A 23535-nucleotide genomic window follows, 5' to 3' on the forward strand; every position below is an offset into this window, starting at 1 on the left:
GTTTTAAACACCTTAAAGAGGGAATTAAGTTCTGAAGAAATTAGTGTTAAGTTCTGAAGAAATTAGTGTTGTCAGTGCAACAGGTGAACGAGAGACTAGACCCTTTTTTTAAACCTTTGACAATGAAATTAGGAAAGCAATGGGTCACTCATCAGTTTCCGTATTTGCCAAATTCTCCTAAACCCCTGTTAGGGAGAGATCTACTTGAGAAATTGGAAGCAGAAATTAAATTTTAAAATGGCGAGATTGAAATTCTAATTCCAGAAACTAAACATATGAAAGCAGTGGCTTTGTTGTTACCGGACGGTCACCAAGAGCAGAGGATCATACCAGTCAAAGTAAATAATGCTGTAATTCCAATCGTCTGGGCTGGGGAAGTTCCTGGTAAATCCAAAAGAGCAGAGCCTGTGAGAATTGATTTAAAGCCAGGATCGAGTCCGGTAAGAATTAAACAATACCCCCTAAAACTGGAAACCCGGAAAGGATTAGTACCGATAACACAAAAATTACTAAAGTACAAATTGTTAATAGAATGTGAATCCAAATATAACACCCCAATCTTGCCTGTTAAAAAGGCTAATGGAAAAGATTACAGGTTGGTTCAAGACCTCAGAGCGATAAATCAAATAGTACAAGACATTCATCCGGTAGTAGCAAATCCTTACACTTTGGTAACAACCCTAACAGAGAAACAAGAATGGTTCACAGTATTAGACTGAAAAGATGCCTTTTTCTGTATTCCCTTGGATCCCAATAGTCAAGAGCTTCTTGCTTTTGAATGGGAAAATCCTGAGACTGGGAGAAAAACACAATATACATGGACAGTCTTGCCTCAAGGCTTTAGGAGCAGCCCTACCATTTTTGGAAATCAATTGGCGCGAGAATTAGAGATTTGGAAGAAAGAAAATAATGAAGGAATCTTGCTGCAATATGTGGATGATTTATTAATTACAGCTGAGAGAGAAGAACAATGCACAAAGTTAACTATCAGCCTTTGACCTTTTGGGGAATCAGTGGATATCGAGTGTCAAAAGAAAAAGCCCAAATAACCCAGAGAGAAGTAACTTATTTGGGTTTTGAAATCCTGAAAGGACAGAGACAATTAAGAACTGAGAGAAAGGAGGCAATTTGTCGTCTCCCTGAGCCTAAGACTCTAAAAAAATTGCGAACATTTCTGGGAATGGTTGGGTGGTGTCGCCTGTGGATTGCAAATTATGGCTTGCTGGTCTGACCTTTATACGAGCAGCTCAAAACCTCAAACAATGGATTTATAGATGGGACTGATGCCGGGAAAGCTGCTTTCAAACAACTAAAAGAGGCTTTAATGGAGGCGCCAGCCCTAGGCCTGACAGATCTCACAAAGACATTTGAACTCTTTACTCATGAAAGAAAAGGTATAGCTCTGGGTGTCCTGGCCCAATATCTGGGACCAAGTCGGCGAGCTGTGGCCTACTTCTCGAAGCAATTGGACAATGTGAGTCTGGGATGGCCTGGTTGTCCGAGAGCCATCCCTGCAACTGCGCTATTGATCCAAGAAGCTCGCAAGTTCACCCTAGGGCAGAGAATTACAGTGTATGTTCCCCACATGGTGATCACTGTACTCGAACAGAAAGGGGGGCACTGGTTATCCCCTAGTAGAATGCTGAAATGCCAAGTGGTGGTGTTGGAGCAAGATGATGTTTACTTGAAAACTACTATTATCGTTAACCCTGCTGTGTTTTTAACAGCTGATCAAGTTGAAGGAGAACTGGAACATGAATGCCTGCAGACAACTGAAGAAGTCTATTCCGGCTGACCGGATCTCTGAGATGCGCCGCCGGAAGAAACGGATTGGGAACTATATACCAACGGAAGCAGTTTCATCTGTGGAGGAAAACTTTTATCAGGATATGCGGTAACCACTACTGAGAAGGTAATCGAATCATGTGCTTTGCCTTCCAATGTATCTGCCCAAAAGGCTGAATTGGTAGCTCTTACTCGAGCACTGGAACTAAGTCAAGGAAAGCAAGTCAACATTTGGACAGACTCAAAGTATGCTTTTGGAGTAGTACATACACATGGAGCAATATGGAAAGAAAGAGGACTGCTATCTCCATGAGGAATCACCATTCAGCATGCAGAACAAATATTGAAATTGTTTAAAAGCCAACAGCAGTGGCGATAATGCACTGTAAAGCACATCAGTCAGGTAGGGCTGTCCTTGAAACAGGTAACCAATAGAGCTGCTAAAGAGGCTGCAGAAAAAGGCATCCTAGCACTAGTTCCAGAGAAAAGTGTAAATTTACCTAAAGATGCTCCAAATTATAATGAAAAAGATGAAGAATTAATTATTAAATTGCAAGCTAACAAAAATGAAACAAGATGGGCTGTAACACCATCAGGTTAAATAAGAGTCCCACCCACAGTAACGAGAGAAAATGCCCGGGCTGAACATAACAAACTACATTGGGGAACAGAAAACCTTGTTAAACATTACAAAAGTCTATTTTGCGTAGAGATATGACAAAGATTATCCGAACAATTACAATTGGATGTGAAATTTGTATACGCAATAATCCCAAGACCAGTAATAAGATTACTTTTGGAATTACGAAGCAAGGAAATTCTCCAGGAAAATACTGGCAAACTGATTTTACAGAATTGCTTCAACAAAAAGGCATATTGATATATCCTAGTTCTTGTTGATACCTTTACTAGGCAGCCTGAGGCTTTCCCTTGACACACCAACAAAGCAAGAGAAGTAGTTATCATCATTGTTATAATCTGTGTCACTTTTAGCTGTCTTAAACGAGCTGTGACACAATCTATGTTCAAGTGAGACTATTAAAAGAATTAGTAGCCTCAAACAGAAAGCGGGGAATTGATAGCATATTTCCATACATTCTGTATGGTATGTCTAAATATTTTGATGGTTTTAATATTTTGTACCAGCCGTGGAAACTGGTTTGCTGCTAGGTGACTGTAAAAGTGAGATTTGGTAAATAATTATTAGAAATCTTACACTAACAACTATGATAGAAACAATAGACAAAAGTATAGCCAAGCAATTAACTAGTAGAGGTAGTTACTCCTAAGTTTTGCAGTTCTTTGCTCTTAGGACGAGATGTTCCTGTACGCTAGATGAGAACAATGCTGAAACTGACCACATGTGATTGAAACTGCATTAAGCTTCAAGATCAAAGAACAAGGACAGGAATAAAGACTTCAAGGACAGCCAGCAAGAACTTCAATGGGTCGGTGGTCGCAAAAGCAGCCCTTCGACTCAAAGGGATCCTTCATTGCACATGATCGGATGGAGGCAGTACTAAGATAATCAGTTGCGATCATTTTTATGTATATGTATACTAATCTGATTAATATGCAATCAGTTATTCTATTGAACCTGTTTGTGCTGAAGCTGTGGCATGCACGCTAGGGGGAACTATCCCCCATGCATCCAGCGCCTAAAACTCCAAAACGCCTCTTAGAGAGTTTCTTCAGCCGGCTTTTCGGTATCATAATGACACTCTTTATACATAGAGGAATACGGTGATTTTAAGCTGTAGTCACTGGAGCCCAGGGACTGATTCCCCGGGAGTATTGCCCATCAAGTCCAAAACTGCAGAGTGCAGGAGTCTTCAAAAGTGCACTTGTATTTGAATTGTAGTTTTCAGCAGTGCCAGGAGCAAAAATGGATCTGTTCCTTCTGTGCCTGTCCCAGGTATTGCCTTGCAAAGCTGGAGTTTGCGTAGGCTGTTCTGCAGCATGGCTGTTGCAGGGGGACATGACATGGAGGGCCTGCAGAGGTGCTGATGGAAAATGGGTGCTAGGGGCATGAGTGTTCTGGTCATTCAAACTTAACTAAATCTCTCCATTTTCCAGATGAGCCAAGGTTGCTGAGTGTGCTGCTGCTGTAGCTCATGGGTTCTTCATAACCTGCCTCCAACCCAGGATCCTTTTAGTCCCAGGCTGTGGAAACTTTTCCCATTTTAGCTGTTCTGGTTGGCCATCTGTGAGAGACTGAAAGAGTTAATGTCTCAAACATTGTGGTGGGGCAAGTTCTGCTTAAAGATAAACCCTGCACAGCAAGGAACCAAGGTGAAAACAGCTCAGACATCAGCAACAGGAGGGGGAGGGTATGCTGGAGGGTGCACAGCTCCCTGTTCTGGTAAGCTCTTCTGATACAAAGATCAAACAATGGCCAAGTCTGCAGGGAAGGAGAAGTTACTCCACAAAGGACCCCCAACCCCAAAGGCTCGAAAACTGCTCATTAACCTGACGAGTTCAGGTGCCAGCCCAAAGGAGGGGCAAGGATGATAAAAGGACACAAACTGAAGCCCTGGGAGTGCAAACCCACTGGAACTGGACCCGTCGGCTGACTGGACCCCTCGGCTGACTGAACCAACGCTGGACCCAGGACCAGTGAAATCTTTCTCTCTGTCTTCTCTCTTTCCTTTTCCTTTTCCACAATCCCTACATCTCATCCGTTTCGAGATATGAACTGTTGACCAAGTCTGAGACTAAGAGTGGATCCAGCCGCCCCTGGGCCCTTCTCTGAGGAGCAGTCTAGAAAGCAAGGGGGTCTGCTCTGAACCTTGTGACTCAACGGGAGGGATCTCCTTATTCCCTGAATTGATGTATATGATTATACGGCTTACAGAAGTAGTCTTATGCCAATTCCTGTTGTGAGAAACCCTGTCACCTACTACCACGCCTCCCCAGTTCCGTTTGCTTCTGTCATAAATAAAACCTTTAACTGATCGTTTGGTGTCGTTTCACCTTAATTTAGCCCGAGGGAATTTTGAATTAAACACGATTCCCTGGTCTGTCCAGTCTGGGTCATGACACCATCTCCTCTAATAAGCCAATGTGACAAATGAACTGTGGGGTGGTTTTTTTTCTCTCCAAGGTTGAAGAGTGCACGTCGGACTTCACTAACACAAGCTAGAAACTTGCCATGTAGCAAGGTAACTTGCTGTTAGCTCATGTTGCGCTAGCACCTGCTGTCATCCTGCTTGCTGTAGGAGAGGCTCCGTCTTTCCCCAAATGCCCTGCTGCCTGGTGCATTGAAACTCCCTCGAACTTCTGTGGGACTGGGTAGGGAGAATGGGTCTGATGCCCGTCAGGTCCAGCTGTGAAGCGTGTGTGTTCCAGAGTGACAGTCTTCCCTACTGCTCAGCTAAGCTGCAGGACTCCAGGGTGCTGCTCGTAGCCTTTTGGCAGGCACCAAACTCTCAGCTTGTTACTGACGCCTCTGTCCTGCCGGGATGAACGCCTTTGCCCTGCCCCTGTCGCTGGTGAAGCAGAGTGTGCCTGTACTCCACTGCTTTGGTGCCAAATGGGCAGCTGCTTGAAGCTGAGAAGACAGACAAGGCTGGGACATGTTCTGTTCTCCTGTCTCTGCTGGAGGTCACAGCCACCACCGCAGAGTAGCTCTAGCCCCTTACGCAGTTCTTGCCAGACTGCCTGGAGCTAGTCCACCTGTGTCCTTGTGGTCCCTCTCGTCTCTGTACTCAGTATCTTCATCAGTAATGCCAAGCAGTGAGTCTCAGGCTTAATTTGCAGTTGGTAGTGGAGAGTTGGATGGAAATCCTGCAAGGAAAAGGAATGCAGTTCCCTCCCCTCCAGGTGGAAATCCTGGCAGGAGAAGAGCTCTCCCAAGGTACACCTCTGGCACCTGTCCCAGAAGTACAACTTACTCCCACCGAGCACTGACGTGGGTCCTTCATGAACAGCTCTTCTTGTGGTGTTTCATAAATCTACTTCCCCTGTGGGTTGGTTGCTTAAACGGAATCAGTTCACAGCGCTGCATCTGTGTGTCTTCAGGCTTTTCTTGGAAAAGGGGGAGATTATATCCCCTGGGGAAGTGAAGGAGCTCTCCAATTTCATTTGGAGTTGTTCGTTGTTTTTTAAAGATGTCGTAATGGTGCCCGTGTTGTTCTGTGATGGCAACATACTGCTTTGGTTATTTTACAGGCTTTGAAAAGTGGAAGTATACAGAGAAGCAGCAAGTCGTGGGTGAAGTATGACAGGCTGTGTATTTCTAGGATTACTCCTCCAGCTACTGTGTAAGATCACTGTGTCACAGGGAACATGTTCTGCTTAGGTTTTTTTTTTATGTGGGCTTGGTTTGAGGTGCTGCTTGCTTTGCTTTGCTTTGCTTTGCTTTGTTTTGTTTTGTTTTGTTTTGTTTTGTTTTGTTTTGTTTTAAAGAAACTAGACACTTGAGTCTACTTGAGTGTCCTCCAGTTGTGCTGAAACAAAATTTATTAGTTAGGCACTGAGTGTCACCTGTGCCAAAGGAACACTCCTGATCTGGAAATCCCAGCCCTGATGTTGATCTATTAATTGAAGCATATTCCAGGTCTGGGTGAAGGGCAAAAAGGGTAATTGTATGGACTAAGCTTTGGCTTCCAAATACAGAGGCTGATCTTTCTGCAGAGTCGGCAGAGTCTCTAGGTTCCTGTAGAGGCACCCCTGGAAAGTCTCCCTCTCTGCTGACTCTGGTCTCCCCGAGTACCTCAGTGTGTGGTCCTAAAGCCTGGTAGTGTGAGACCCCTTTTCCTCCTTTTTTTCCTGCATAAGAAGCTTTGGACAAATCTCCGAAGAATCTGGACAATGACGTAAAATTCCTCAAGTCTCACCTGCTTCTGTGTATTCTGCTTTCAGGGTGCTTTCTGCGGTGACTGAATTAAGTGCTCAAGCTGTCTGTACAAGATTCCATTTATTTCACAAAAGGATCAAACTTATATATGTTTCAACAAAGATCTAGAAAGAGCTAACGGCATACAGCCAATACTACTAACACAGGAGCACATATCTGGCTCAGCTGGGATGTTTGCCAGTCCTCAGAAGACTTAAAGATAAAAACATTCCATACACATACTGGTGACTGTCTTCAGCCACATCTTCCCAGGCATACACCAGGCCATCCTTCGACCTGACCTTGTAAAACTAGTTCTTCAAAGGCGTGGCAAACATGCAGCACAACAAATTCTAAGGTTCACTCTTGAAAACAAATGCCAGGTGTTCCGAGCTGCTCCCACACTTTCTTGCAAAGAGAACTTCTCATGGGGAGGATTTACCCTTGTTGCTGTATGAAGATCCCACTGGAAAACTGGAAACAAACTAGATAGTGCTGCAAGCCTGCAAACAAATGGGGCCAGAGATAACTTGATTTCTAGCCTGTTTCAGTGGCTTTAAATGCTTGTAGCCATACAGATACCAAGTTTCAGAATATTTCGTGGTTGGTTGTCCGTCACTTTTGGTCCAGTCAGTGTTAGAAATCGAGGCAGAGAAAGGTGATGATATGCCAACTGTCCAAAGACCAGTGATAGTGTTACTGATTGATTATTATGTTATTGATTTGTTATTGATTGGATGGTAGCTTTGATTTATTACTGATTTGGTAGTGGTTAGAATAAATTATGTTTGATAAAAATATAAAATGGTCAGAAACAGTTTAGTAAAGATACCTCTATTGCATTTTGCACATTTAATTAACAACCGACAGCTGCTGTGAAACCCTCTGTATAACCTGATACCAAGGCCGAAGGAATTGGTCAAAATCATTTAGAAGGAACATTTAGAACTTAGATGACAAGCTTGAGATTTAAGAATGATTTCGACATAGTGTTTGTCAGTAGGAGTATATTATAGCAAACTAGTGATGTAGTGTTTGTCAGCAGGAGTATATTATAGCAAACTAGTGATATAGTGTGTGTCAGAGGGAGTATATAATAACAAACTAGAAGAATGGAGAAGAAGTCAGAATTACAAATTAATGGAATTGATAAAGGTCGAATAAAGCGACCTGTAGTAATTTGCCAATAAATAGTTAGTTAGTGATTTACCAAGGATCCAACTGCGCAGAATCACCTGGAGAAGGTCAAGAAGCGGACAAGTGAGGAAGACTATGAAAGACCACTAGAGGACTCTAGAAGACCACCAGAGACCTTCAATGCGCATGTGTAAAGGACATTAATATATGCTAATGTAGGCTAATGATTTCTTGGAAATCTAATGAATATGAATGAATAAGTTCAATATAAGGTGTATGATTTTGGAGTTCGGTGTGCGTGGTTGGTGAGAGGACTCACCCGCACACCCGGCCGTCAATAAAGAAGTGTCTGCTTATCTACACTAAATTGGTGTTGATAAGTTCTTTATTCCGAGTTTTTCGGCAACAATAGGAGGAAGAGACAGGTTTTCTTACTTGATTTGAGTTTGTTGCCCTGTTGGGTTAGACATTGGAATTGAAATCCAGGATCATGGTGAGAAAGGCAGGGGTTTCCCATCAAAGGGCAGGAATGGCTGTAGGGCAGGGAATCTCCAGGCTCCCCATGAGAGGTGATTTGGGGGCAGCCTGTTGTTGAAATGGCAGATAGACCCCTGTGATGGATGGAGTTTGGTCTTGTGACTGTGCTTCCATAGCTTCTTAAACAGCTCGCTGTGCTCTGCTGAGACCCAGCGGCACTCCCGTTTTCAGACCATCTTATCTTTTCCAATGTTCCTTAATGATTTCCCTCCCTTGCTCTTGCCTGCCCTCTGGAATGGTGTGTTTGGCGTTGCCTCCTCCACCCCAAATCATCCCAATCTTTACTGTAGCAATATTGTACTTGCAGAGGTGACCTCTGTCAAGCAGCAATGGGCTTGCTGGCATTTTGTTAAGCCATGCTTGAGACCTTCGATTTGCTTTATTTGAGACCAGGTAGACCTTTGAGGCTGGCTCAGCCTGTAGAAGTGGGCAGTTGCCCTTGCCCGTGTTTGACTGATGGTATTACACAGTAACGGTCTATTCCTGGGAGAGGGGAGAGGAACAGACTCTGGTATATCTCACATTAGGCACTTGAAGGAGAGAAAAGAACTTTAATCGTAACAGACCTTCAGACTTTTCTTCCTGCTGTTGGCTTTTCAGTCATGTGGGAGCTCTTGCGCTGCTGGTGAGTGTAGGGAGCAGTTAATTTTATGGCTCAGCTCTTTTCAGTAGACTGGCATGTTAATTTGGGCATCTTTGGGTATTACATTTTCAGTATTCGTGATCACATGTAATCAAATGAGTGAGTTAATTCTGGGTTCGGTAATACCCAGCTTGCAAGCGCTGGGCAGCAACCCCTCATTAACAATTGGGTGTTAATATGATGGACATTCCTGAGGAAGCAGAAGCTGCTTTGCAGTGTTGGCTTGAGCACAGCAATGAGGGTGGTGCTCAGCCTCTTCACCAAACACCTTCTTCCTGGGAATTCGTCCAGCTTTCTCCCTTGTACCGTCAAGTCACCCAGGAGAATTGCTAGTGCTCTCCTTGGGTGCTTCCTGGGATTGTGGTAAAGAAGTGGGTCCATGTGTTTGGTTCCCTCATCAGTGCTGCTGGCATTAGTCCAAGGGGAGTAAATGTCCAAAGAATAGTTAATTGGTGCTTGTTGCTAGTCTCAGTTGTTAATTTTCCACATAGATCCATTTTTAAGACTCGCTGCAAGAGTGTGCCCAGTGATCTTACTGGACTTAGTCTGTCCACAAAGGTTACATTGACCCTGTGGGTGACTCTTGCGTCTTCCTTAATGAGGGGGACTCCTGAACTCCATTATGGGGATATATTCACTGCCTCTGTTTCAAGTCTTTGGCTGCTTTTTGTATCTTGAGGATTAAGATACTTCTGTATCTGTTGTTCTTCTCCAGAGTTTCATCCTCTTCCTTCACCTGAGCGCTTGCTTTCTGTAGAGCCTGCATCTGCAGAGTTAGCAGATGAAAGATTGTACTTTATTTACTGTAGTGTCTTTAAAACTCTTAAAATGGTATTCAAATTTGCTGCCTTCTTAGATGGGTGCCTGTCCTGTTTCTTGACATTTCTCCCTTTCGGGCTTTAGAAGTGTCTGACAACTGTTTGGCTTGTTTGGCTTCTCTTTGCTGGATTTACAGGGAAGATTTCTTGGCAATCAGCAGTGCAGGTTGCAAGTGTGAGCTTCTGGCTTCCTGTTGTGCCCCAGGTGATGCAGGATTCCTAGCAGGTGCAGAAGTGCTTGCTTATTTTATTCTAGGGAGGTGGTGGTGGTTGTTTTTAAACTACCCACACTGTGCTGAGTTTTCCTTACCAAGCGAGGGGAGAAGTTACTGCTTAGAACTTTACAGCTGAAACTACAATGCCAGTCCCTTAACCGTGCGAAGTTTCTTGCCCTAAGAGCCGTTGCTGTTCTGGTTACAGGAATAACTGCAACTGGAGGAGCAAAGTGAGGAAATGACAGAGCAATTCAAGGGCTGGCAATGGATCAGAGTGGGGTACAAGCAGGTGAAAGCACTGCAAGAAATATGTCCTGTTGCTGCTTCTGAGAATACCTTAATTTGGAAACTTGTTATAGGAAAATGAGGTTGAAGATGCAGGGTGGGAGTGTGAGGGTCTAATGCTTCGGCATTGTGTGTTTCCAAGTTCTTTACCTTCTCAGCCCAATTAGTTTACAGTTTAGCTAAAGGAGTTTTGCATTAGAGTAAGCCTTTATTGGCCTGGTGTCAAACACAGATGTATGACAGCGGTGTCACACTGGAGAACGTGAAGGGCTTTTAATTTCAGTCCTAATAGCTGTTGAGATACTCTTTGATGTGTGAATCTCTTACAGCTCAGCTGAAGCATGATTTTCCTGAGGCTGTGGGCATCCTGAGGTGTGCCTGTGTGTTCCTAATGAGCACTTCTGGTGCCAGCTTTAGGACCTGCAGGTGACAACTGCAAGTCTTTGTCTTAGGTACTTAAGTGTTGATTTTGTGGAGGTGGTTTTTTCCCTAGTTGAAGCAGGATGGGGGAGGGAGTCCGGTGTTTCTGCTGGAAGGAAATACTGAGGAGGAAAAGAGGATACACACTCATTGGGGAAGGACAGGGGAGGAGGAGAGGAGAGGGGATTACTGGTCCTGATCCTGCAGCGCAGGTGGTGTTTTTCAGGGACGTGGTTAGGGCAGAGGGGCTGCTGTGTGCATAGTGTTTTGCACTATAAGGCTGGGGAGAGGGGAGCAGTGCCTCCCTCCTACAGGCTGGCACTCTTGCTGGCATGGCGCTCTCGGTGGCATTGCCACCGTTTTCTTCCGTTACCAGCACCCTTGTGGGGATTTATGGGTTTGAATTCAAGTTTCCCAGGCCCGTCCCTCGCCTCAAGCTGGGGTTTGTTCTCAAGTGAGCCATTGGCCACGGCTGAGCCAATCAGCGGAGCCGGTGTTGGCCTGTCAGTCACTGCCGACCTGGGGTGGGGCCGGGAGGGGGCAGAGGCCCAGTGGCCTGAGGAGAAATGGGGGAGAGACGGGGTGGGGCAGCCGGGGCGAGGGGGGGACCAGGGCCAGGACCAGGACCAGGACCAGGGCCAAGGCCAAGGCCAAGGGCAGGGGCAGTTGCAGTTGCGGTTACAGTTGCAGGGGCAAGAGCAGGTGGTCTCGCAGTGTGGACGGGCCTGGGGGAGACCTCATCAGCCCTGGGCCCTGTCATGGCCCAGCTCACCAGCCCTGGGCCCGAGTGCTCAGCCCCAGGGACAACCCCAGCACCAGGGTCAGAGCAGCTCCTGCTGCTGCCCCGAGGGTGGCCAGCCCTGAGCCAGGGTGCAGGTATCTGAGCTGGGATGAGGTGGGAGAGACTGGAAAACAATTCATGGAGAGGAGGCGATGGAAGAAGGTGCAGCGTATGTGGCACCTGGGATTAACTGGTACCCTCGATGTTTCATATCTGGGTCAGTACTGTACTTGCAGATGTGTTGTGCCACAAGCGGGGGTCGGTACCCGGCGCGCAATAAGCCAATCTTACACGCAGAACCGAGAAATTGGTTTCTTTCATGTCTGCGCGGAGATGGGTGCTGGGGGCTAACTCCACAAAGCTGGCACACCACACCAAAGAAGAACGATGTATTTCTTCTGTTACAGGATTAGTAAGAAACCACCTAAATGGCGCCGCTTCTGTGGATCCTTAAGGTGGTGACCCCCAAGCCTGGGAACTCCCAAACCCGGGACTTCCAAACCCCAGCGACCCCCAACCAAGGAACCCCCAAGTCCAGGACGCCCAAACATGGGAGCCCCGAAATCTGGGAACCCTGCAACTCCCCCAGCCCAGCATCCCCAAACACTGGGGCCCCCTAAACCCCAGGCACTCCCCTAGGATTGAGACCCCCAAACCTGGGACCCCCAGACCCTTGGAGCCCCCAAATTCCAGAGCCCCCAAAGCCTGGGGATCCCTCAACCCTGGAAACCCCCAAACCTGGGACCCCAAACCCGGGACCCCCTGTGAGGGACTGAAAAGGTTAATGTCTCCAACATTGTGGTGGGGCAAGTTCTGCTTAAGGACATAACAAGGAACTCTGCCCAGCAAGGAACCACAGGTGAAAAGCAGCCCATCAGCACCCCATCAGCACCAGGAGAGGGAGGGGAAGGCATGCTAGAGGGGGCACAGCTCCCTGTTCTCATATGCTGCTCTTGATGTGCTGAGCAGGGCAGCTCACCATGCATGGCAAAAGATCACATCTGCAGGCAGGGGGAAGTTAGTCCCCAAACAACCCCCAAGCCCACAGACCTATTTCCCAAAGGCTACCTAATTAGCATAAGGAGTTTGAGTGCCCACCCAAAGGAGGGGCAAGGGTGATAAAAGGACACACAAACTGAAGCCCCAGGTGTGCAAGCCCACTGCAACCAGACCTCTCAGCTGACTGGACCCCTCGGCTGACTGAACCAGTGCTGGCCCCAGGACTGATGAAATCACCTTCTCTCTCCCTCTCCCTCCCCTCCCTCCTGCCCCCTCTCCTTTTCCATGATGCCTACATCTCATCACTTTAGGCATAAACAGTTGACCAAGTCTGGGACTAAGAGCAGATCCAGCTGCCCCTAGGCTCCTCTCGGAGAAGGAGCCTAGAAAGCAAGGGGGTCTGCTCTGAACCTCGTGACTCAACGGGAGGGCTCTCCTCATTGTCTTCCCTGAACTGATTCCCAAATAAGCAAGGCCTGTAGCGTATCTTTGGTGATGTATGGTTATCACATGTTAGACAGTTTGCCAACATAGTTTCATGCCAATTTTTGTTGCGAGCATACGAATTCTTGCGGTGAGCATGCCAATTCTTGTGGTGAGCGAGGAGAAGTTGAGTTTTGTGAGTTAAAGGATCCCTGGTGTTGTTTCACCTTAATCCTGACATGGGAATCAGCAAACCTGAGCCATGGTCCTGAGAAGTTGGGACGTGACACCCCCTAAACCCTGGGAACCCCTCCCCTTTAGCGGGGGAAAGACAGGGAGCAGCAGTAGCCGGCTGACCGTACGTGGGTGGTGAGGAGCAAGAACAACAGAGAGGGCTAGGGTTTTAGAGGCCTCTGGTTTTAATGTGACCTCAAATCAGAAGCGTCTTCCATCAGGAGCCTGCACCAGGGCCTGCGAGAGAGCTGTAGCCATCACTGATGGAGCCGCCGCAGTAGCCATCAACAGAAATGATAAGACAGTGTACCATTCCGTGCCTCAGAAAGAAAGAAAGAAAGGCCCGACTACAAAGGTCATAATGACGGAGCTGTTTAATGAGGTAACTTCGTTGCCACCCTTCTGGTGTAAGTCTATCTGTGGCAGGAGTCTGCTGCCCGATAGGAGTCCACTGCCCTGTCCGTGTTGGCCTTCATGCGCGCTGCCAGGCGGGAGAACGTCCGTCCACTGGAAGTGCCCTCCAGGCTGAAGAGGTGCTCCAGTAAGCAAAGACAGCAGCTCTGCCGCAGCAGCCAGGCTAGCCTCTTCCTCCTGCCACACGAGAGAAACTGCTTGGCCCAGAGGCTCTAGCTGTGCAGTGCTAAATGGGACAGGGCCGGGGGAAAGCAGGGCGCAAGGAGGGAGGGAGTGTGGGGCTCTGCCGTCCCCTGGTCTACCCGCACGTGGCTCCTTACTGCCTCGGTCCTGCTAAGGCCTATGTGTCAGGTTCAGGGTGGCCTCAAGCCTAGGCAGGTTGGGCCGGGATGCCTGGGACCAGGTGGGAAATGGGCTCTTCCTCCCCTGGCTTCTCAGTTCTGCTTCTTACCGGGCCTCCTGCGGAAGGGAGGATACTCTTCTGCCAACAGAAGAGGCACACGGCAACTTTTCCACCTGAGACTTGGCAAAGGCTCCAATGGAGGTCCGGGGGAATTGTCTTCCGAGCAGGCTCAAAGCCTCCCTGAGCATTTTCTTTGCCAGCTTCACGTGCCCCATATGCCAGCAGACCTGCAGAGGAAAAGGGAAACATCCTGATATGGACTAGTTGCCCAGGAGACTGCAGGAATCTCCAAGTGGCTGGAGATGCCAGGGATATCCCCTGCAACCGCGGAAGGCATCCAGCTCCGTCCCCCGGGAGATCCCTCCAGACCTGCCCGTCTCTTACCTCCCCTTTGAGGCTGAAGAAGGTGGCCTCTTCAAAGCAGGCTATCACATCTGCTTTCTTCTCTAGCGAGTTCCTCAGGACCTCCGCTTCGTTCAGCTTCATGAGGGCCTTTGCGCAAGCACACAGAGAGCGGGTGAGCGTGGGTGCAGAGCCCATGGCCAGCCTTGTCCTCCCTCATCATTGCCTCTGCCATCTGTCTTAAGAGGGCCTGTTTCTCCCCCTGGTGACGCCCGCCCAAACACAGTCACACTGTCTCAGAGCACAGACAGGCACCAGTGATCCTTCAGACTGCCTCCCTGCTAATGCCCCTTGCGCTAAGGGCACAGTGCCTTGTGTCTCTTGCCGCAGAAGAGGCAAACCAGAGGAAAAAGTCAGGGTCTGACCCCAGCATTTCCCTTCCAAGGTCCCGCAAAGGCATGCCCGAGTGCAACGGCCAGGCAGGCAGGCAGGCCTCTGGGCACAGTGCGTGCTGGCAAGCAGGGCAACTCACCATGTAGCTGTTGGAGACATGCAGGTAGGCAGCCGCAGACTCCAGAAGGTAGTAGAAGGCTCTGGCAGCATCGCCCATCGCCACGTAGTGGCGAGCCAAAGGCACAAGCACCGATTCCACGATGGCTTTGCATTCACATGAGCATGTACCTGCATAACATCTTGACTTAAAATCAGTTTTACATAAACAGGACAACTTTAGGAATACTGATGTGTAGAGCGTATCGATGGTGTTTTGCTAACTGAAGGGGACATGCAAGAGCATGCTGTGAAATATCATTCACAAAGATATTTCTAAGTGTACTAAGGCGAAATTGTACTGTACTCTGTGAGCAGTCTCAAATAGGACCCCTGGGTCTAGTGAGAGGCAGAGGGGCATATGTGTAAAAGCGATGAAATCGTACCCCAAGAGTTATAAATAATAGGGAAGTTTGGTTAATTGGTGTAAACGGTGAATATTATAGGCAAACATAACTGCAATACTCTTTCTTGGGAAATGGAGAATGAAAATAGCTCTGCTGACATTTCATTGTGAGTTTCTTTGACCTGTGAATCAGCCTGTTGAGCCACAAGACAGCTCTGGAGTAAATTATTGGAATTAAGTTTTTTCAGTTTTTCCCTGGTCCTGTTCAGAGCAGAAGGGATGAGATATAGGCATATGTATGTGTGTTACAGTTTTGATAAAATGCATTTAAATCTTGAGTCTGTTAAAACATTTGGTCTCGTGGCGAGCAAAGCTTGGGTTAGTTAATGGGTTCTTGGGTTAGATGATGTCTGTCTGGCATTTGATAGCATTACTTGAAAACCAAATGCATGATTTATTGATCCGCTTTAGAGAAGGAGACATATAGGAACATAGGAAGGCCGAGAATTACATGGACTGTGAAGTATTTTATTTGGGCTTTTGTCCAAAAAAAAAAAAAAAAGCACCTTTTCAATAAACTGGTAAGATATAAGGGCTCAAAAAATCATTGACAGAGTAAGTCGACCAGACTGAGTGGAATTATACCAACGATGCATTCTGTGGTAACTCTAGTAATATAAGAGGTAGTTGTACCCATTTAGCAGTGCTATTTTTATTTCTTTAAAAAGATGCTGTTGCCTCATTATGGGAGGAATCCAAGTCCCATAATGGCCCAACATTCCGAAAGTCGACGTGGGGAAGATCTGCTAGTGCAAGTAATTAATCAACAGGCAATACCTGGTGAGGGTGTGTTGGTACGGCTGCTGAAAAGCGCTCTCTGTGTGCAGTGGGCAGTCTCAACAGTACTCTGCTTCTTTGAAGGCAGAGAAGTACGCTGTTGAAGTTGGCATCTGTTTTGTCTGGGATGTTTTAGAGGAAACGCGTTTCAAAGTGTACTGCCCTGCTTGCATGTGCTGGAGAGAGAGCATGTAAAAGTAGCAAAAAGGAATGTAGAAAGAAAGGAACGCAGAAAGCAGCAGCAGGAATACAGCAGCAGGCCAAGCAGTCCCTGTATTCTGAACAGTGAGAACGTGCAGAATGGGGATCAGGACCGACCACACACAAAAGAAGAAGAAGAAGAAGGAGGAGGAGGATGAGGAGGTGTGTGGTACCGTGGGGTATTTTCCAAAGTATGACAGGTAGCGGTGAAAAGCGTATTTTTGCGTTCAGCAACTTGCTGCGCCGCTGTGCTTCTTGGCCAACGATGCATGAAAGGCACTCTCGTGCCGGCTGTGCGCTTGATTTGCGTGCAGGGAGAGGCAAAAAGTGGCAGCTCGTGATGGGCCAGCAAGCCTGGAGCCCTTCCAAGCACAGGCTGTTTTGCCCCAGCCAGAAGCCCTGGGGAAATGGAGCTAAGGGAAGAGCAGCGCTCGCTCCTGCTCCTGCTCCCGCTCCAGACTTGCCCTGGGCAAGAGAGCCCGAGAGAGCCAGGGCACGAGAGCGGTGCCTTGGAGGTGCAAGAGCAGCAGGCAGGGAGCTAGGCGAAAGGGCCCAGAGGAGCCCTGCCAAGGGGCTGTGCTCAGTGCTACAGAGGACAAGAAGCAACCCCCGGGAGCATCCCTTGGAGCCCGGCCTGGGAGTCAGAAAGGTTCCTCCCCCCGGATGCGGGGCACGAGGGCCACCTTCGTGGAGCACGAGCAGCGGGCACCTAGCCACAACGGCCCAAAGGAGCCCTGGCGAGGGGCCGTGCTCAGTGCTGCAGAGGAAGGCAAAAAAGCCCCGGGGACACTTGCTAGCCCACCGTGGGGGAAAAAAAGCCTTGCTCCCCCGAGCTGCAGGGCACAAGAGGCCATCTTCGTGGTGCACGAGCAGCAGGCAGTAACCTAGCCAGAACGGACCAGAGGAGCCGTGACAAGTGATCCTGCTCAGTGCTGCAGAGGAAGGCAAAAAACCCCCGGGGCCCAGTGCCAATCTGCCCCGGGGGAAAATTCCTTCCTGACCCCAGAGCTGGCGATCGGCTATTCCCTGAGCACGTGAGCAAGACCTGCCTCCTGGTCCCACAGGCTGGTCACGCCTCCCAGAAGATTCCGGAGCCCTGTTCTCCCTGAACCTGGAGCCATCTCGGGGCTTCCGAGAGTGGCCAAATGCCCGCAGCCTGATTGACCTTGGGGGCAAGAATCCTTCCCGTGCCTTCGGGCCACCAGCGGGTGCTCCAAAGCACTGGGACCCCAGCAACATCTCTGCGTCCCACTTCTTACGTCTCCGTAGGGAGGCTCTCACTGATGCTGAGCCGGTGCTGGGCGCTGACGTGCAGCTGCCCCAGGGCCGCAAGAGGAGCGAGAGGCTCCTTCTCCACCAGGAGGAACTGGTGATCAGTAAGACCCTGAGAGTCCAGCCACCCTTCCCGCATACCTGGCCCTGGACCATGGCAGGGATGCCCTGGCACCAGCCCGAGCCCCGGGACATTGGTGCTGGATGCACCAATGTCCGTCCCAAGGGCAGGTGGGAGACAGGGCTCTTCCTGGGAGGACCCCAAGGAAGCCACCTCCAGCTCACCACCTGCCTCTCCTCTGCAGACGTGGCACCACCCTGCACCCACAGCTCCGCCTGGCCCTGGACCAGCTGTGGGTGCTGAGCAGCAGGACAGAGGCGGCAGGGAGGAAGAAGAGGAGGATGGCAGCAGTGAGGGCAGCAGCTCCTTCATCCTCGCCTGGCCCACCAGCTCCTGCCTTGCCACTTTCAAATGAGTCGTGGTGCCACATCCCATGGCAGGGCTGGGCAGTATGGGGCGGTGCTGGTCCCCGTCCTCTCTGGGGTCTGGCAGCTGCAGTCAGGGCTAGCAAGGGTCAGGAGAGTTTCCCAGCCATGCCCACGCCATCCTGGGAATGGCCTCTGCCCTCCGTGCAGAGCCTGGGCAGGGACCGGGCAGCACGCCGGCAGGGAGGGAGGGAGGCTGGGTTGGCCGGGTGGGGGCTGAGGGGTGGGCATGCAGGCAGCTGGAACGAGAGGGATGAGGGGGCATTTCTACGTCCTGCATTCCCTGGTCACCTTTTGGTCACCAGAAGGGAAGGCCAAAAGGAAGAAAAGAGGGAGCCAGGGCTCTGGCAGCACCTCTGTCCTGCCCCATGGGGCTTCCTCCTGCCCCTGTGTCCTTCCCTACGGGGTAGGGCTGCGCAGGCACCTGCCTCTGCCCACGGGCTGGGGGCAGCAGGGCCTGACGCTGGTTCTCCTCTCTTTCCGCAGCTCCTGGGCGCTGAAGGAGCTGTGGGTGGGCACACTGCTGGGGTAAGCCAGGGTGATGCTCCAGGCGCAGCCGTACGGGGCAACACGGCTCTCCAGCTGGGGAAAGGTGCCCCTGTGGCTGCAGGCAGCTGTCAGGCAGACAAGGGATGAGTGGGGATGGAAACCCTCTTCTGCCTCTGTTTGCATCAGGGAGAGGCCGGTGGGGAAGCTCTCATGGTTTAACCCCAGCCACATGGGATGGAATAGCCCTTTGGCCAGTTTGGGTCAGCTGCCCTGGCTCGGTCCTGTGCCAACTTCTTGTGCCACTCCAGCTTTCTCGCTGGCTGGGCATGAGAAGCTGAAAAATCCTTGACTTTAGACTAAACGCTACTTAGCAACAACTGAAAACATCAGCGTTTTCAACATTCTTCGCATACTGAACTCAAAACGTAGCACTGTACCAGCTACTAGGAAGACGATTAACTCTATCCCAGCTGAAACCAGGACAGAAGCAGAGCTGAGTGCCCGGCAGACAGGGGCTCTGCGGGGAGCTCTGCTCTCTGCTTGGTTCCAGGCCGGAACCCGGGGGTGGTTCGGAATCCCTTTTGCTGGAAGGAGAAGCGGTGGGCTCTGCTTGGGGATCGCTCTTTTTCTGTCCCTTCCCGGTGCACAGGCAAGCAGAACGAACGAAGAGAGCCCTGGTGATGTGACTGCCCTCCATCACAAACCTGCAGCAGAAGCTGAGTCACCACCATGCTGCGAATATCACTCTCATCTCGGCTCTGTCCCCCGAGCACTGGTCCTCCAGCCGAGCAGCAGAGGCATCGCTTCTCACCTTCTTCCTCTCCTTCTCTCTTGCCCAGTGGAGGACGTTAAAGGCCAGAAGCCTGGAGACCCTGATCGAGGGCCAGGCAAAGGTGAGAATGGCTGCCTTTCACCTGCTTCTCGCTGTGCCAGGGATCTCTGGCAAGTGGGGTGACCTTCTGCAGGGAGCTGAGAGGGTGGGGAGCCACGAGGAACACCAGCACGTCCTTGCTGGCGGCGCTGGGAGGAAACCTGCCGTGTGGGGCAGAGAGCCCGGCAGGGTAGAGGGTCCCAGCTCTGCCGCGCTCAGGCTGCTGGTGCCGGGTGGCAGCTCGCCGGTGGCCCTTTCTGCTGCAGGGCTGCTCTCTAAGCACAGCCTGGTTCTTGCAGGATCATCCCACCCAAAGGCCTCCGTTGGTTCCTTCTGGCAGTGGAGGGGGATGTTGCTACTCAGCAGGTGAGTTTGGAAAAGACAGGCAGGGAGGGCCGCCTTTCCTCCTGCAACCAGCACTTCTGCAGAACATGGGATGCTGCTGTGGCTGCCTTTTGCCTGAGCAAGTCTGTTCCCATCGCTCTGCAGCAGGAGAGAGCTGAGCCCTCGGGGTCCCTTCGTTCCCACCTGAAGTCCCTCCCTTGCATGCAGGGGCAGAGGGGACATTGGCAAGCGGTCAAGGTGCTGCCTGCCGCTGGTGCTCCATCCTCAGAGCTGGGCAGATGGGTCCTTGCTCCTCGGCTGGAGTCAGCAGGAAAAGAGCTCGCTTGTCCCTTGAGTGTCACCTTGCAGGTTTAGCACCCCAAGGAAGGATGTCACCTGGACGAGGAAGGACACCCTCTTGACAGTGGCCACTGAATATGGTTCTCCAAGGACATGGAGTCTCTGCTGCTGCGCACAGCTTGGAGGAGGGCAGGGCGAGGGCTGGGCCAGGCTGGCCCAGCTGTCACGGTGTAACACCAGCTCTCAGGAGCCTCTGAGATGGAGCCCCGGAGCCGGAGCTGCGGTTCCAGCTGCCCGCTCCCTGCCCGTCCTGCCGCACTGCTCTGGACCACACGTCAGGCAGGGCAGGGCAGGCTGCAAGAGCACTGGCCTGGCAGTCTCCGTTGACGGGGTCTCGCTCTGTTTTCCTTTGCAGCTGGAGGGAGCAGGAGGAGGAGGAGAAGGGGGCTGCTCCTCTGTGGGGAGGATGGCACGCTGCCCCAGCCCATCCAGGTAAGCCAGCCTGGACAGCGGGTCCCCAGCCCTGTGCCTTCTCAGAGAGGCAGTATCCTCAGGAGAGGAACCAGGAGCTCTGGGGATAGGGGATTTGGCTCTTCACCCCCAGCATAGCCTTTTGGTGCCAGCCCGCTTGGGGAGGCAAGGAGCCAGGTCTGGGGCAGTGCTCTGGCCACTGCTGTTGCAAGGCAGCTCCCCAGCCAAGTGACTGTCGTCCTGCCTCTCCTGCAGGAGCTGCTGGCTGTCCTGCACCAGGAAGGGCCATCGACAGGGCATATTCTGGAGGGCTGCCAGCAGGACGGCGCTTCGGGAACTGAGGGAGGCCCTGGATGGCAGTGTGGACGTCGACCTGGAAAGCCAGCCTGTGCTCCTGCTGGCCATCATCTTGAAGGTGAGCGTGTCTGGCCTGCAGCTGGAAGAGCTCCTGGCTGGCCTGGAGTGTTCAGAGGCTCACCTGGAGCTCTTGGCATTGCAGGACTTCCTCCGAAGCATCCCCAGTAAACTCCTTGTGACCAACCTCTACGCAGAACGGATGACAGCGATGGAGAGGACAAGCAAGCAGGAGAAGGTGGAAGAGTTGGAAGCCTACGTGTGGCCAGCAGCCTGCCTGTTTAGCAGGAGCACTGACTACTGGCTGAGAGCAAATGCAAAGCTGTGCAACACAGCCGCTGGCTCCCACCTGCCTTGTGCAAGCCTGGGGAACAGCTGTGGGCAACATCTGCTTTATTGACGTTGGGTTTCTCTTCCCTCAGGGTGGCCAACAAGTTGCCTGCAGCAAATCTCCTCGTCCTCAAGCGGCTGCTGTCCCTGCTCCAGCGTATCACACACAACGTGTGCACCAGCAGGATGAGCTGCAGCAGTCTGGCCATCTGCGTTGGGCCAAAGCTGCTGAGTCCAGCCGACAAGGACCTGCTCCCGCTGGAGCTGCTGCTGGAGGTGACTGACAAGGTACGCTGTATTTCCCGTTCGGCTGCAGCCTTCCCGGCCCATCCGAGCTTGGCCCTTCAGAGGTCCCTGGTTGCCTCCTCTCTTGTGCAAATGCTGGTGGGGTGGCTGCCTGGAAGAGCAGCCCCACAGCAACAGCCTTCTGTACAGAGGCAGGTGTCGGGAGTGGGAAAGGCTGCTTCACACGTTTTCAGGCACTTGCGCTGAAAGCAAGGCTTGCCTGTGTGCAGGTGAACGTGCTAGTGGAGTTCCTGATTGAAAACTGTAGGAAAATCTTTGGGGAGGAGATGGCTGGCCTTTCCAGTCCACCAGCCGAGGAGTTGCCAGCGCCCATGGGCAGTTCCACAGGTATGAGGAGGGACTGAGGGTTGTCACAGCCTGAGCAGACAGCCCGTGTAGGGCTTCAGGTTGCTTTAGCTGTTGTATGCTTCCAACAAGTCACTTCGCTGCACATGCTTTTGCTTTTGCTTTCCAGAGCTGCCTTTGGAAGAGCAGCGTGGCCCTGCAGGCAAAGCAGACGCGGGGCACCAGGCAAAAGCCTTCCTGGACGCACCACCCTCTCTGCTCATCCTCCAGAGAGCAGCAGGGGCAGACACAGTGATGGGATCGGAAACAGCAGAGGTATGGCAGCTCCACAAACACTGGGACAACAGGTCTCATGTAGGAGGGGAGCTCCTGATGAGTCCAAGTAGCTGCTGTGCCTCTTCCTGGCATTCCATCTCTTGTGGCTTTCTGTGGGTTTGGGGTTTTTTTCCCACTGGCATGATACATTGTAAGTAAAACTGGAATGGTTGTTTCTCAAATGCGTTAGGCATGTGCTTAACCAAGGGAAATACCTACAAAGTACCTCCAGAAAGAGAGATTTCAAAAGCAAAGCCTCCTACCACAGAAGGTGTTATTGCACCAAAGGGATAGCCGCAGAGCTCTGTCTCAGGAGGGCAGAAGAAGCCCTGGCAGAATGAAGCGGGCAAGCCTTTTCTTGCCCGGAGGGGGACCACAGGCTCCCTGCTGAATGGCCCCCACAAGCGTCACACACCTGTGTGAACATTGTGTTCCAAAGGGAGGCCCTTGGAAGACAGGGCTAATGCAAACCAGACAAAAGGATCTTCTCTGTAGAGCTATGGTAGCAATTTGCCAAACAGTCGCCTGCTACTCCAGGGCGTCCCTTGCCACCTGCTAATGCCGACATTTCTGGTTTAGGCACCTGTTGTTTTGCCTCCAGCCACCCCAGAGACCGCAGTGGACTCCCTGGTGTGCGCAGAAGAACTCAAGAGCCCTTCAGAGGAAAGCAGGTAACATGAGTCAGCTTTGGTTAAATCCAGAACTGATTCCAGTTGACCCTGGCTTTACCTATCTAATCACACTGTGGGATGGAAAGGTTTGCAGGCTGCCCCCAGGAAAATGAAAACCGAAGAAAAAGAAGGAGAAAAGAGGCCTGGGCAGAGGAGAGGGAATGCCAACAAGAAAAGGAAAGAAGGAAGAGAGAAAAAGATGGGGACTGAAAGAAAGCAGGAAGGGCCAGAAGGTGAAGAAGCCCAGGTGTGTCCCAGGCTCTGCTGCCTGTCTTTCCCAACTCTGAACACTGCTCTACATCAGTCGAAGTCGCTGCCAAGGACGGCAAGGGACGGTGCTGCACAGGCTTTGGAAAGAACTCCGTGGCAGCTCCCCAGGGGCTCCCCATCGAGCCCTGCTGCGTGGTATTACCCATGGGCATAAGAGGCCAGAGCCATCCTATAGTCAATGCCAGCAATGGCTCTCTCTTCTGGGCTGAAAACAAATCCTTGTCGACTGTGTTGCCCAAAGAAAGGGGAACCAAGTCATGCCTGTTCCTGCCTTTGTGGGTTTCTCTGTGCTTTCTGACTCTATCATTGTAGGTGCCAGTTTCCTGGAACTGGCTGAACCACGGTGGCTCCCGGGCTCCCGCACTTCATGTGCACAATAAAAGACATTTTCTTTTTTCTTACTGTGTCTGCTGTGTGATCTTCTGGCTGAGGTAGAGGTTGTTTTGTGATAAATTGTATTAGAGGAGTTGGGATCATCCCTTGTCCCAGAATCCTTTCCAGCAGGCATCGGGGCTGAGTTCAGGGGCTTTAGGAGTGAAGCACAGAATCACACAGAACGGCTGAGGTTAGGAGGGACCTGTGGAG

General features: G+C 50.8%; 2 long non-coding RNA genes across 2 annotated transcripts; one reads left to right on the top strand and one right to left on the bottom strand.

The window, feature by feature from the left end:
• Window positions 1-13674: 13674 nt before the first annotated feature.
• On the bottom strand, window positions 13675-14404 carry LOC126037182 (uncharacterized). Its single transcript, XR_007505547.1, has 3 exons — window positions 14316-14404; window positions 13980-14158; window positions 13675-13705 (listed from the first exon to the last, which is right to left on the bottom strand). It is a non-coding gene; the product is annotated as an uncharacterized LOC126037182 (long non-coding RNA).
• A 7536-nt stretch (window positions 14405-21940) lies between these two features.
• LOC126037177 (uncharacterized) lies at window positions 21941-23129 on the top strand. Its single transcript, XR_007505542.1, has 3 exons — window positions 21941-22009; window positions 22589-22680; window positions 22767-23129. It is a non-coding gene; the product is annotated as an uncharacterized LOC126037177 (long non-coding RNA).
• The last annotated feature ends 406 nt before the right edge of the window (window positions 23130-23535 follow it).

This window comes from Accipiter gentilis, unplaced genomic scaffold (genome assembly GCF_929443795.1).
Source record: "Accipiter gentilis unplaced genomic scaffold, bAccGen1.1, whole genome shotgun sequence".
In the NCBI taxonomy this organism is placed as follows: domain Eukaryota; kingdom Metazoa; phylum Chordata; class Aves; order Accipitriformes; family Accipitridae; genus Astur; species Astur gentilis.